The sequence below is a fragment of the Cricetulus griseus genome (assembly GCF_003668045.3).
Source record: "Cricetulus griseus strain 17A/GY chromosome 1 unlocalized genomic scaffold, alternate assembly CriGri-PICRH-1.0 chr1_0, whole genome shotgun sequence".
NCBI lineage: Eukaryota > Metazoa > Chordata > Mammalia > Rodentia > Cricetidae > Cricetulus > Cricetulus griseus.
This window is the reverse complement of record NW_023276806.1, coordinates 196,832,918-196,848,148: the sequence shown is the minus strand read 5'-3', so window position 1 is coordinate 196,848,148 and position 15,231 is coordinate 196,832,918. Positions and strand designations below refer to the sequence as shown.

Here is a 15,231-nt window from a genome sequence, read left to right as displayed (position 1 = left end):
TCTAACAAACTACCTTTATCTGTGGTGCTTGCCTCAGAATACACCTCTTCATTCTGCAGGCTGGCGAGGCTATGGTTTTACCCAAGATTTAGTCAATTCTACGTATGGATTGTGGCTTGCCCTGCTTGCCCTTGGGCTACCAGCCACCTAAATGGGAAACTCACACAGTGGTATTCTCCGTGCCAACTCTATCCCACGTTAGACTGTAGTTGCTCTCCTTTCAAAGCGTTTGGTATGGAATCATGGCTGCCACTTGCAGGAAGGCTTAGCACAAACCAGCTCTTCCCCCTCCACGACACACTCTTGCTTTAGGCTTCCCTGGTTAGTTGTCTGTCTAGCTTTGTCCTGAGCATTTGAATGTGTAATTCTACGTGCTTTCTTTTCATGCCTGTGAAGGATTCAGGCTGTTAATGTGTGTTAGCTTCTTCCTGCTTCATTTTGTGGAAGGGAATTTTTATTTTATGTGTATGTGTGTGTGTGTATGTATGTATGTATGTATGTATGTATGTATGTATGTATGTATGTATGTATGTTTGCAATTTTAGGTGTTTGCAGTTTCCCATTCATTTGAAAATGCTCTCTCCTTTTCCAGGCTCACTGGCCGGGAAAGGTTAAGTGGTTTGCCCCATTGCTGGCTCAAGAGCACCACCTTCTGTTGACTTGAAAGAATACTGGCATCTTTGATACATTTTTTGGGGGGGGGTAGTATCTATCTTTTGATTTTACTCTACTAGCAATTGCTTTTAATTTTTAAAAGAACCTTCATTGGCTGCTAATGTTTTATTTCTTGATCTGTGTGGTAACTGCAAGGGTGTGATCATTTTGTGGAGATTCAATGAGCTGCACACTTAACTATGTGTAAATTTATTTACATATGAATGCTATGCTTTAGTAAAAGGCTAAAAATGCACAAGTCCATAATCCTCCAATGGCTAATGGATGAAACATTATAATATTGAGGAAAGTTATCTTCTATATCCATCTTTTTGGCCAACCCTCCCCCTTTAAAGATAGGGTTTCACTGTGTGACCCCCGCTGGCCTGGAACTCACTCTGTAAACCAGGCTGGCCTCAAATTTACACAAATCTGCCTGCCTCTGCTTGGTGCCAGCATTAAAGGTATTGGTCACCATACCTAGCTTAATCTACTCATTTTCATCCATTTGTTACTCTAAAGGTTGTAATTTATACATATGTCTGATCACAGACATTTCCTTCATGCTTCTCATATTTACATTATCTGCTCATAGAATATGAAGCCAGGGATGGGAGAGGTTGGGAGTAGGAGGTAAGAACAAAGTACAGTGGTGTGTTCTTTGAGAATGCCTTAAAACAAACCCATTACTATTGTAGCTAGAAATATTAATTAAGAAGATGAAGGATGGAAAATACTACTGCATCCATCCTTAGAAAATAAAAGAAAGAGGGGGAGGAAGGAAGGAGGACGAGGAGGAGAGGACAATGACTCATGAATTAAATGAAAAAAGCCATACCGCTTCTTTTAATAGTTCGTCGTCTAATTTTTGTTGTGTACATAAAGTTAATTTTTTATATATTTAAAGATGTATTTTCAGTATTGGAGCTCATTTTTAGGCTCCTGTGTCTGCAGGCGGGGATGTGTGCATGAGTGCAGATGCCCACAGAGGTCAGAGCTGTCCTATCCCCTGGAACTGGAGTTACAGACAGTTGTGGCTTGACGTGGGTGCTGGAATCAAACTCTTCCTCCGGAAGAGCAGCCAGTGCTCCTGTCCACTGAGCCATCTCTGCAGCCCCGACATACAGCTTTAAATAAGCTCTCTTGTCATTTATCCTGTGGCTTTCACAGGAGGCACTGCACCCTGTCCATTTCCCTCCCTCCGTATCCACCCCTGCAACCTCCTCCTCAAAACAATAGAAAATGAAATTTAGGAAAAAAAAAAAAAGAAGAAAAACCAATCTTATCATGGAAGCATTTCAAAAAGAAATTTTTTTATGTGTTTGTATGCAGGAAGTAGAGGCCACAAGGTGGCGTTGGAGCCCCTGGAGTTGGAGTTATGGTGGTTGTGAGCGCCTGATGTTGTGGGTGCTGGGATTTGAACTCTGGTCCTCTGCCAGAACAATGAGCACTCTTAACTGATGAACCATCTCACCAGGCCCACGATAGAACATTTAAAAAATTATTTTTATATTTTTTTTCTGCAGAGCTGGAGATTAAACCTTGAACATCCAGGTAAGTGCTCACCACTAAGCTACATTCCCAATGAGACTTATTTTTGTTTGTTTTTGTTTTTTGAGACAGGGTTTCTCTGTGTAGCCTTGGCTGTCCTGGAACTCACTCTGTAGACCAGGCTGGTCTCGAACTCACAGAGATCCGCCTGCCTCTGCCTCCTGAGTGCTGGGACTAAAGTTGTGTGCCACCAACACCCAGCTTGTAAACCTTATTTTTCACTTGCATGCTCAGGGGATTCATTTTCTTTATACTTAAAATTAATAAAGACTCACTATTTCCCGATAACTTGCTTCATGGGAACTCTGCCACATATGGTTTCTGTCCCATCAAACACCATTCCTTTTTTTTTTACTCATAAGTCAGGATCACTGTCACACTCAGGGAGAAAGCCCTGGTAGTACTTCTAGCAACAATCTGTCTACTTGTGTGTAGCACATTTGACTGTAGGATGTCTCATCTTCGGCTTGGGCCCATTCATCTGTCGTCTGCAAAGAAACCTCCTCATTCGCAGGTCAACTTTCTCCCTCACAGCTGGGTCTCCACTAGCGTACCCCTCTAGAATTTCTAATCCTAAAGGAAACTCAGTCTCCCCTTTCAGTGTTTTCTCCATCCTATCATGGGTACCATGGGAGTGAAAGTGGTCATGAGGGTTCCCTTTGTGCTCTTCCTCTGTTTCCTCCCATCTCTCCTCAGTCCCGCTCGCCTGGCTTTTCCTTCCAGAATGTGATTGAGTCTTCTCAAGTCAAAGCTTCCCCTTTCGCCATGTGTCAGACACCATTCCTTCCCTGTGTCTCACCTCTCGAAAGCATTCAAGACACACTTGCTTGTGACTTCACTGGCCATATGCTTGCCTGCCTTTTTCTCAAATCTTTTTATCCTTTTACTATTTATATTCTCTTTAGATGATGGAATCTAGTCCCTTGACTTAAATATCACTTACATGCTAGTAACTTGCAAATAAATTCATCTCCAGGGGTCTGTTTAGAGGCATATGTGTGGGTGTCTAATGGATAACCAAAGCCAAACCTCATTCTCTCTCTTCAGCTCCATTTCTCATTTTCCTCTTTTTGGCACAGGACCCCATCAGTAATGTAGACACTCACCCGGGAGCCTCAGATGCATCTGTGACCTTTTCTTTTGATATCTGCTTTTCATATTCATTTTTAAATCAATTAACTGATATGTGAGTGTGGGCACACGTGTGCCACAGTGTGTGAGTGTGTGTGTGTGTGTGTGTGTGTGTGAGTGTGTGTGTGTGTCTGTGTGAGTCTGTGTGTGAGTCTGTGTGTGAGTCTGTGTGTGTGAGTGTGTGTGTGTGAGTGTGTGTGTGAGTGTGAGTGTGTGAGAGCGTGTGTGTGAGTGTGTGTGTGTCTGTGTGTGAGTGTGTGTGTGTGTGAGTGTGTGTGTGAGTGTGTGTGAGTGTGAGTGTGTGAGAGTGTGTGTGTGAGTGTGTGAGTGTGTGTGTGAGTGTGTGTGTGAGTGTGTGTGTGTGTGAGTGTGTATGAGTGTGAGTGTGTGAGAGTGTGTGTGAGTGTGAGTGTGTGAGTGTGAGTGTGTGTGAGTGTGTGTGTGAGTGTGTTGTGTGTGAGTGTGTGAGTGTGTGTGTGAGTGTGTGTGTGAGTGTGTGTGTGTGAGTGAGTATGTGAGTGTGTGTGTGTGTGAGTGTGTGTGTGAGTGTGTGTGTGAGTGTGTGTGTGAGTGTGTGTGTGTCTCTGTGTGTGTCTGTGTGTGTGTCTGTGTGTGAGTGTGTCTGTGTGTGAATGTGTGAGTGAGTGTGTGTGTGAGTGTGTGTGTATGAGTGTGTGTGTATGAGTGTGTGTGTGAGTGTGTGTGAGTGTGTGTGTGTCTGTGTGTGTGAGTGAGTGTGTGTGAGTGAGTGTGTGTGAGTGAGTGTGTGTGTGTCTGTGTGTGAGTGTCTGTGTGTGTGTGTGTGTGAGAGTGAGTGTGTGAGTGTGTGTGTGTGTGTGTGAGAGTGAGTGTGTGAGTGTGTGTCTGTGTGAGTGTGTGTGTGTGTGAGTGTGTGTGTGTGTGTGAGTGTGTGAGTGAGTGTGTGTGTGTGTGTGTGTGTGTGTGTGTGTGTGTGTGTGTGAGTGTGGTTGGAATTGGTTCTCCTTTTCCATCTTGCTGAAGCAGGGTCTCCCTTGTTTCTGATGTTCTTTGCACTACAGCTGGTCCATGAAGCTCTAGGCAAGCTCTCCTGTCTCCATCTCCCATCTTGAAGTAGGAGTGCTGGGATAACAGATTCAGGCCAGCGCATTGACATTTTAGGCAAGCTATCAGGCTAGTATGGCTAGCAGTGCCTTTTCCCACTGTGCCAGCTCTTCCATGTCTGTGTTTTCCATCTTTTTTGCAAGTTCCATCTGGTACAAAACATATCCCCTGAGATCCTACTGCTGGCCCAGTACAGTGGCGGATGCCTGTACTCCAGCACTCAGACTCAAAAAACAAAACAAAAATCCCCCCTCTCTTTGGGGTTGCAGCATCAAAGCCCCTGACCATAGTCTCTCACTGACTCGGCTTTGTAAATGGGCTCTGTGGTTTCCTGCTTGCCCTCCATAACTCTCCACACAGTGAGGTGAATGAGCCCTTTCAGATGGAGTCAGCATGCTGTCATCCCCCTGCTTGAAGCCACTGGTGGCCGCCTAGGAGAAGGCTCCGAGTGTCTGACCAGTCTCAGTGCACTCAGACCTCCGCCTTCCCCTCTGCTCGCAGCGCTTACTGTCCCTCCTACAGTCTGCGCTGGTCTAATTTCTGTCCTTTGGTTTCACGACAGGGTCTTTGTACTTGGAAGTTTCCACACTCAGACACGCTCTTCTTCCACGCGTTCCACAGTGTTGTCTTCCTCACAGAGCAGGTCTCCTGTGAAATGGTACTGAGGCAAGAACTCACCTCCTATGCTGTCTTCACATAGTGGCTTATAACAGGAAAGGTTTCCATCTTGCTGGTTTCTACACACTGCAGACTGCTGGATGTCCCCGATCCACAGTGTCCTCACCCTCTCTCTAGGCTGAAGGAACAAATACTTTTTGGAATGAGGACTGCTGTCCTGCTGGACTTAGAGGCAGCTCTGAAGGCCATAGAATAGCAACTACCATTTGACCTAGAAATGACACACATTGTTGATGTTCCTGAGTCACAATTCCAGTTTGTGGTCTCACTTGACCACAGGGAGCCAGAAAGGCCAATCCAGCAGGTGTTGTGAGGCAAGTGACTCTTCTGGCCACCACAGTCCTCATACTATTGTTTGCACAATGTTTTTCTAGTCTGAGCGATAGAGGACAAATCTGTGTACCCATCACTCACTGCCAAACCTTAAAATTCTTTGGAGACCTCAGAGGTCTCTCCTTACCTACTATGTTCCCCATTTCCACTGCTCTAACTCTAGGTTGGATCTCAAGTGCTTAGTGAAGGCCATTGTGGTACAGGCTTGGCCTCAGTGTGGTGCTACTGGTAAGAGGCAGGGTTAAATCATGAGAAGGGCACGCCCCTGAAGGGGATTGTGGTACCTTGATCCTATCCATCTTTTTTGCTTCCTAGGTTTAAGGTAATTTTGATCCCCTATAGCCACATGGTCCCATAGTGATTTGCCACAGGCCTCAAAGCAATGGAGCTAAGCAGTCATAGCCCAGCACCTCCCAAACTGTGCCCCAATATGTTTTGTAATATTGTGTACACTGTAGAGATGTGTCTCTGCCTAAGGCGCCTTCTGATTGGTTTAATAAAGAGCTGAATGGCCAATAGCTAGGCTGGAGAGTCTAGGAGGGACTTCTGGGAAGAGAGAACAACTCTGGGAAGAAAAGAGGCAGGGGCAATGGCAAAGCGTGGAACAAACGGGACACACAGAATGAAGAACAGGTTTTAAAAAGCCACATGGCAGCCAAAGGCTTTTTTGGCATCTAGTGAGATGCTCACTCATATGTGGATTTTAGACATTGAGTAAAGGATTACCAGCCTACAATCCATACTGCCAGAGAAGCTAGTAAACAAGGAGGACCCTAAGAGAGACATACATGGTCCCCTGAAGAAGGGGAAAGGGTCAAGATCTCCTGAGCAAATTGGGAGCACGGGAAGAGGGGAGAGGGAGCTAAGAGAATCAGAAGGGAAGAAGAGGAAGTATGCAGAGGTCATGAGGGAGTAGAAAGGTTGAGTCAGGTGAAGAATAGAAGATAACAAGAATGGAGATACCATAATAGAGGGAAACATTTTAGATTTAAGAGAAATCAGTCACTAGGGAAATGTCTGGAGATCTACAAAGATGACACCAGCTAACAATCTAAGCAACGGAGGAGAGGCCACCTTAAATGCCCTCCCCTGATAGTGAGATTGATGACTGACTTATATGCCACCTGATAGCCCTCATCCAGCAGCTGGTGGAATTAGAAGCAGACACCCACAACTAATCACTGAACTGAACTGGAATCCAGATGCAGAGAAGGACGAGTGAAGAGCAAAGGGGTCCAGACCAGGCTGGTGAAACCCATAGAAACAGCTGACCTGAACATCGGAGAACTCTTGCTCCCCAGACTGATAACTGGGATACCAACATGGGACTGATCCAGACCCCAGGAATTTGGGTTTCAGTGAGAAAACTTTGGAAATCTACAGGACCTCCTGTAGTAGTTCAGTACTTATCCATAGCATTGGTGTGAACTTCAGGAGCCCAATCCACATACAGGGATACTCCCTGAGCCAAGACACACGGGGGTGGACATAGGCCCTATCCCAAAGGATATGATAGACTCTGATGGCACCCTATGGAAGGCCTCACCATCCAGGGGGAGCAGAAAGAATATGTGATAGGTAAGGTTTTAGTTAGGGGGGATTGTAGGGGAGGATGGGAGGGAAAAGGGAACTGGGATTGTCATGTAAAACAATCCTGTTCCTAATTCAAATAAAAATATCTGGGAAAAAAAGCCACATGGCAGAATGTAGATTAATAAAAGTAGGTTAAGTTATAAGAGCTAATGGGACAAGCCTGAGCTGAAGGCTAAGCTTTCATAACTAATAAGTCTCTGTGTCATTATTTGCAGGCTGGCAGTCCAAATACAGTTCAACTATATCAATACACGCCTCTAAGCGGATTATCCAAATGTTTATTATAGTAATGGAAATCTGACCAATATAAATACTTTTACTATTTCCTTATCTCAGGTGTGTGCAGAAGGTCAAAGCCCATTCATCTTCTCCAACCACAGTGAACCCAACCTAGGGACCACCAAGCTCCGGGGCTCTGCCTGTCTCTGTCCCCTCCGCACTAGAGTTGCATATGTTCATCGCCATAGCCAGCTTTTTACATGGGTGCTGGGAATTCACACTCAGGTCCTCCTGTTTGTTCAGCAAGCATTTATCCACAGAGCCGTCTTCCCAGCATGCGACCTTTTATGTTTAGTCCACCTATCCATGCTCTCTTGCTTAGTTCCAGCCATTTTGGACTCATGAAAAACCGGTGTGTTTTCATGAGTCCAAAATTGGTTTTGTTCAGTAATAAATGAAATGCTTATGCTTTATGCAGACTAGAGATAGAGGCTATCATTTAAATGTATCCATGCTAATGCCTGGATACTTTGGGTTCCTATAAACAGTGTCTCTGTGAATATAAATGCCTGTCTTGAGGGAAGGAAGCCACTGAATTACAGGACACGAATACGTTGATCTCTAGCTGCTATTGTGAAGCCATTTCAGAGTGGTTATAGGTTAGCCACAGTGAGCTATAACCCCAGGGCCATCAACAGTGACAGCTCAATGTATGCCCAGAAGCATAGTCTTCCATGTGCTCAGCACCTTTACTGACACTTGGTAATTTACACTTTAACTTTTGCCAGTCTGGTGGGTCGTGATGGTCTCATCTTGGTTTGCATTCATAGCTAATGAGGCTGACCTTTAGTTACAGTGGGAAGTTTACACTTGCTGCCCTGGCATGATTACTAAAACAATCCTCTTATTCTCTAACACGTCTGCATTTAGACAATAAATTTTGTGATACTCTATTCTCGGTGGGTTTCCTCCATAATTTCCTTTTGACCTTTTCAGATTAAGACGGCTACTAATGTGCCTAAGTGGCTGTGAGGGAGGAAGAAAAATCAGGGTAGAACTAGAGGGCAGAGCAAAAACCAAATGAGATGGAGACCAAACTCATTAAGTACAATTACTCAGCCTGACTCAGAGTGGCCGGCTCCTAAGCAATGTGTGACAGAGCCTCCTCACGGGCACAGCAGATGGGTTTGAGTAACGGAATCCAGAGTCAAACCGAAGGAATTTGTTTACTTGTTCCTCAGAAATGACTCAAGTCACAGTCATTATTTAAAAACTGGTCACTTCCCTCACAGTCTGTAGCAGTTCTCCTACAAGCGGGATCACAGAACCAAACAGCACTTCTCTTAGCATGAGATTGTTTTGTGAGCCCCGACCTTCCGACTAAACCAGTCCACATTACGCTTGAATATAGTAACTTTTATATTTGAGTCTAATATGTCCCCCAAAGGGGAAATCAAATATATAACTTGTTATAATTTATACTGAAGGGGTTTATGGTTGTTAAAAATGTTTTACTATGTGTCTTATCTTTTTCCCTCCAAGAAAACCTGGAAAGGCATTTTTTGCAGTAGTCTCCATATGGAGTGGTGGGGAGTAGAGTCCTTGCCCCGGAGGCTCTGAGCTGAAGACCAGCTCGAAAAGCCCATTTCTCTAGGCAGATAGAAACAGTGCTGAACACACGTATGCCTCCTGGGAACCAAACACCAAATTATTTCTGGCCCAATCATCTGCCCTCCTTTCCAATATGCGACATTTCCATACGCTAAGTCCAGATATTGCTTATCACTTGAATAAAAATTATCCCAAGGTCAGCATGACAAATGGTACCTTTTCCTGCTTCCACTAGGACGATGGCTAATTCAGTCAGTGGCACGAAGGACTCTTCATTAACTAGCTCATTAGGTGGAGCAGAGGGCTTTTAACACTCCCTCAAAACTGCAGGGACTTTCTCCTGAATCTTCCAAAATTGAGATAAACACATTTTAAAAGTCCCATCTTACCGTGTTGGAGAGATGGCTCAGAGGTTAGAGCACTGGCTGCTCTTCCAGAGGTCCTGAGTTCAATTCCCAGCAACCCCATGTTGACTCACGACCATCTGTAATGAGATCTGGTGCCCTCTTCTGGTGTGCAGGAACATGTGTCGTACAAACTTGGGGTGAAATCCTGGAGACTTAGGTAAACACAGAGAAGTCCAGCCACTTGGGCTGTGTGTGTCTTTCCATCTTTATTCATCCAGAGAGAGAGAGAGAGAGAGAGAGAGAGAGAGAGAGAGAGAGAGAGAGAGAGCAGCCTTAAATACACTTACAGCACAGTAGAAAAACCCCAGGTGCAAGAGCTCGTGGAAGAAGAGCTGGTGTTTTCCCAGGTGTAGTGGGGCAAGGCCAGGGCTGTAAGCCAGGACTAGAAGACAGGATGTACCTGTGGTTATTGGCTGACAAGCAACTCACAGAGACCCCGTGGGGGCTGGGACCCAACAGGGACACATGCAGACAAACACACTGTATACAAAAATAAATAAATCTTTTTAAAAAACAAGTCCCACCTTAGAAATGATGCTGAGTGGGAATTTCTCATTGTTGCTGGAATCTTAAGTAGCCAGTGGACACAAGTTTCTGGGAACACATTTAGCTGACCCTGATGAAAGTGTGTCTGCAAAGGGTACCCAAACTCTCAGTTGACCAGACCAAACTCCATATGGCCCCCTGTCCTTGTTTGGTCTCTGTTGCTATGATAAAACAGTGACCAAAAGCTACTTGAGGGAGGAAATGATTTATTTGATTTACAGGCTACAGTTTGTCAACAAGAGAAGCCAAGGTGCCTGGAGGTGGTGGCACATGCCTGTGATCCCAGCACTCAGAAGGCAGAGGCAGATGGATCTCTGTGAGTTCGAGACCAGCCTGGTCTACAGAGGAGTTCCAGGACAGCCTCCAAAGCCACAGAGAAACCCTGTCTAAGAAAGAAGAAGAAGAAGAAGAAGAAGAAGAAGAAGAAGAAGAAGAAGAAGAAGAAGACAGACCCCGCCCACTCACATTCTCTTATCCTCTCTCTTTTACTCCTCTTACTCTCCTCTCTTCCTTTCCGATCTTCTCTCTACCCCCCTCCCCCACCTTTAATAAACTATGGTTAATGTACTCTCTAGTTCGTGTTCCATCTCTCGGTTCTTTTCTAATTATTAAACTTTTACAAAATAACAACAGACTGTTACACAGAGAAATCCTGTCTTGAAAATCAGAGAGAGAGAGAGAGAGAGAGAGAGAGAGAGAGAGAGAGAGAGAGGGAGGTCAAGGCAGGAACCTGGAAGTAGCAACTGAAGCGGAGACCATGGAGGAACACGGTTCACTGGCTTGCACAGCTTGCTTTCTTCCACAGCCCAGGGCCACCTGCTCAGTGGGGCAGCACCTACAGTGGGCCAAGCTCTCTCTCATCAATCAATATTCAAGAAGATGCACGCAGGCATTCCCACAGGCTGATCTGTGGAGGCAGCTGCTCAAGAGGGTGATCCTAGTTTGTGTTAAATTGGCAAAAATAATTAGCACGTCCCCCAACTCTCCCAACAACGACAGGGTGGGACGGGTGGCACGTGCCTGTGACTGTAGCTCACGGGAGGCAGAACTAATGCGAACTAAGTCGGCCTGTGTTTCAGGACAGGTGAAGCTGCACAGCAAAACTCTGCAAAGACAAACAAAAAACCCAACAAACGACAAAAGAAAACAAAAACCCAAACAAAAAACCTCTCCAAAGAGATACAAAACAGACTACCACTGAAGGGACCCTAGCCCAGGTGGCTCTGGCAGGCCTTGACCTTCTCCCCAATTCCCACTGCCCTACTAAAAATGTTAAGATGATATTCTTGAAGCTAGCCCCTAAGGTCTATTCCTTTATTTGGCAGCTTCCTCCTCCTGAGGCTGACTATCAAGGTTCAGTTATCAAGTATTGAAGTCCAGCAATCAAAAGCCTCTTTGGCTCACCTAATTAACACGCCCAGTTAATATTAAATACCTTATCCTAACATGGGTTTCTCCTTATGCCTTTATAAATGGCCATTTTCCTATGTGCCAAGCATCTGTTGAGGAATATTATTTTAACTGTGTAAATGTGTGTTACATTTGTTTATGCTGCATTCGTTTAATTATGTAAAGATGTGTTGTTGTACCTTGCCTGTCTAAGGCACATGATTGGTCTAATAAAAAGCTGAATGACCAACGGCTAGGCAGTACAGGAAGAGGCGGGGCTGGAGGGCAGAGAGAATATAGGAGGAGGACTGTAGGTCCCAGAGAATGAGAAAAGAATGAGACAGGGAGAGAGGCGTCAGGGGTCAGGCAGCCGGAGGAAGCAGCAGGGAGCAGAGCCTACAGAAGGAAAGAAAAAAAAAAAAGCTCTAAAATGTAGATGAAGAGAAACAGGTTAATTTATTATAAGAGCTAGTGGGACAAGCCTAAGATAAGGCTGAGCATTTATAGCATATAATAAGTTTCTGTGTCATGATTTGGGAGCTGGATGGTGGCCCAAAGGAAAGCTTGCTACAGTCTCCTCTCTATCTAGAGGCGGTCCCCCTCCCCCGCCCCAGACAAATACCCCTGTACTCTTTCCCTTGCTCCCTTCCCCTTCTCCCCCATCCTCTATCTCTGCCTTTGTCTCTTATTCCCTGCCTTCTGTCCCTCTGGGGCAATAAATCACCTTTGTGCTGAGAACTTGGTCTTGGTGTGTCTTGACGACTTCGAGGTTCCCTACAGCTATGACAGTGCTTCAGATATGGACACACAGTGGCCAGGGAATCAGGAGTTGACCTGTTACGAGTGTTCCTTCTCAAGCTATGCTGGCAGACACGGCCCTGAGGGAGTTAGGGAAGCCCCCATGGCTGTGCTGTCCAATATGGAAGCCATTAGTCACAGGAAGCTGTGTTCCTGTCATTGAGATAAAATGCCTGCCATCAACAACATTAAGGCAGGAAAGTCATTTTGGCTCATGGTTTCACAGTAGTGGGAACATGTTGGCAAAGGCTGTGTACTTCAGGGTGGCCAGGAAGCAGTGACGTGTCCCCAAGTGACATACTTCCCCCACAGGGCTCCACCCCGTCAGGTTTCCAGAACATCACAAAAGAGACTGATGGCTGTGGAGCAAGCATTAAACACATGCGCCTCCGGGTAGCATTTCATACGTAAACAGCAATAGCTGTCTCAGTTTTCAATGAAATAAAATGTAGACTGTCATCTGCTGAAAAGGTGACTTGCTCAGTGGCACTAGCAGCATTTACAGGGCTCAGTGGCACCTATGGCTAAGGCAACCACAATGCCCAGCGCAACTGAACTCTTCCCTGTACTGCTGCAACCTGCGCTATGCGGAACAAGGCTTTCCAGTTTTGGTGTCTGCTTTGTTAGTGTTTTTCAAGATGGTGGTGCAGACTTGTAACTCCAGTTACTCAGGAGTCTGAGGCAGGAGAATCACAAGTTCAAGTCTTTAGCTGAACTACAAAGTGAGTTCAATGCTGACCCAGGGAATTCAGTGAAATTCTCTCTCAAAATAAGGGGGAAAGAGGACTGGAGAGGTAGCTCAATGGTAGAATGCTTGCCTAGCATGTATGGGGCCCTGGGTTCGATTCCCAGTGCTGAGAACAAAACAAAACAAACCCATTTGACTGGCATCTGGGACAGGTGCTTCTTGTTTATCTCCACAGTCTTCCATCTTCACTGGAAACTTCAAGTTTAGAAACATTCAGGGGTGTCAGGGAAACTCTTTTCAGCAGTGACATTTAAAGCCAGGTGACAAGAACAGCAGTCTCAAGAGGGCAGTGTTCAAGGGCAAGTCTCACAAATGCATTCAAGTGTGTCCCGGCTGAGGTGAAAGAGATGCACATACCCCCGCCCCCCAGGGTGCCTCTCCTGCCCCACCCTCAGGGCTACTACCGTTTTGTTCCTTTCTCCCCTGGACAAAGCCCCAGGCCTGTAGCTCACCGCTCTCTGGCTGAGAGGCCTTTTGTGAACTTAACCAGGGCAGAAAGAAAACCTGCCTCTGAAAAGAAACGAAGTAGCAAACGCACAGAGCAGAACAAGATGAGGCAGGGTGGAGAGGCAGGAGCAGGATGGGAGCCGGGATTGTTCGTTCCCTTGGAATTCACTGGCTCTCCGAACACTGTGGGTGTCAACAGCAGGGCTTCCGGGCGAGTGAGCACCCTCCATGCTTCCCTGCACTACTCATCTGAGCTTTCTTCACGCAAAACCCCACGCCATCATTAAAAGCAAAGAACTGCACCCTGCAGCATTAGTTTGCTTGGGTGTAGGTAAGCGACCAAGCTCTTCCATCTGCAGACTCAGAGCTGAAGACATGGGGCTGAAGTGGCGCAGTAGGTAAGAGTACTGTCCACTCTTGCACGGGCCTGGAGTCAATTCCCAGCACCCACAAGGAGGCTCCTAACTCCAGTTCCAGGAGATCTGATGTCCTCTTCTGGCCTCCAAAAGCACTGGTGACACGTGGTACAGAGACTATATGTAGGCAAAACAGCTACACATAAAAATAAAGAAGATAAACATTTTACACAAAAGCCCAGGGGACATGAATGTCAGTGTTTTGTCGACAAAGCACTAACAGTTTTTTTTTTTTCATATGCTTACACACAGTTCATGTATAAAACATGCACGCAGACATACCTGTGTATGTGGAGAGGTGAGAGGGAGAACACGCTCATCACTGAGGTTGCCGTGTGACCATGGGGTGGGGTGGTAAGCTGTAGCTGGCTGCCAGGCTTGGCAAGAGTTAGGGTTGTGGTCTTGTATCTGGAGGTGGCTGGCAGCAGGAGTCTTTCTTTGATGGGGCCTGATCTTTCTTCCTAGGGGCCTTCACCTGATTGGATGAGGCCCATTCATACTGTCATCCTCGACTCTGATTGTAAAACAGCCACACTGTCAGCCACAGAGGTACATGCCTGCACTCTGAAGGCAGAGAGACAGGTGGACGGAGAGATTAAAGTCAGCCTGGGCTATACAATTCAAGTTTTATTTTTCTAAAAGCCAAATTGAGGCATAATTGGTAGGCAATAAACTCATTGTAGCCAACGCATACAATCTGAGAAATCTGGACAAGTGCCTAAAACAGTACCACAATCCAAATAAAAGAGACCATCTCCTTCAAGTGCTTGCCTGTGTACCCCAGCCTCACCCTCTCATGTGTGGGTAGGAACATGGTCCTGGAGACCTAGTCTTTTCCACAGTTTTAAGTGAGTATACTGTACTTCTGGCCCTGTGCTGGGGGGCGCTCTCTAGAACATACTCATCCTGCACAACTGAAACTTGACAGCAATGGAGTAACTCCCCAGCCTCCTCTCCCCCCACGCTTGCCTTTTAAAGTAAACCCAGCCACTAAAGTCTGCACACCAGCTTCCAGTGGTGTGTGCGGTGACCTGTAGCTTTCTCCAATATCTACATTGTAACTCCTTTGGACATGACTATCTCTGGCAAGAGGTGGCCTGTCTACAAGCTTGTGGCAGCCCTCTAATTGTAACACTTAGCTCTCCAGAGCTGCCACAGAGTCCCTTTGCACCCATGAAGATCTGGGTTTTGCTTTTGCTTTTTATCTTCGTCCTTTTACTGCACCTGGCTGCTTTTATCCACTCACTACCCTTACACTTGGGCTGCCTCAGGGTCTTCAATGTTAGAGAACAATGTCCCAGTGAATGACACCCTCTCCAACTCGGGCACAAGTGTGCAAGCATTCCTGCAGTACACATTTCTTTGCTTACTGCATCTTCACACTTTCCCAAAGTGGCTCCCCCAGGTTACCCACTCACCAGAGTTGAGAATGCAGTTGCCCACAGCCTTATCAGCACTTGGGATGGACAGACTCAAATTTTGCTAAGCTAATGGTACACTGAAGCCAAGTAACTACTCACATGTAACTACCTGTGTTTCTTTTATTTTCTTTTGCATTTAACTCCACCCTGTATTTCTCTGTCTCTGGCTGGATACAGAAGATCTGAAGTACAGTCCCCAGGTAACA

The 15,231-nt window shown here is 46.0% G+C and overlaps 1 protein-coding gene across 3 annotated transcripts in view; it reads right to left on the bottom strand.

The window, feature by feature from the left end:
- Tsga13 (testis specific 13) overlaps positions 1–15,231 on the bottom strand; it is a 312,864-nt gene that overhangs the window by 117,951 nt on the left and 179,682 nt on the right. The window contains exons 13-16 of one of the 3 annotated variants that reach the window (XM_035450677.1): positions 13,887–14,168; positions 11,920–13,740; positions 9,243–9,464; positions 5,098–5,215 (exon numbers count right to left, since the gene is read on the bottom strand). The gene's annotated coding sequence lies outside the window, so the exon portion shown is untranslated. Of the gene's footprint in view, positions 1–3,311; positions 3,485–5,097; positions 5,216–9,242; positions 9,465–11,919; positions 13,741–13,886; positions 14,169–15,231 lie in introns of those variants that run through there. The other 2 variants (XM_035450678.1, XM_035450679.1) reach the window with 2 other exon arrangements.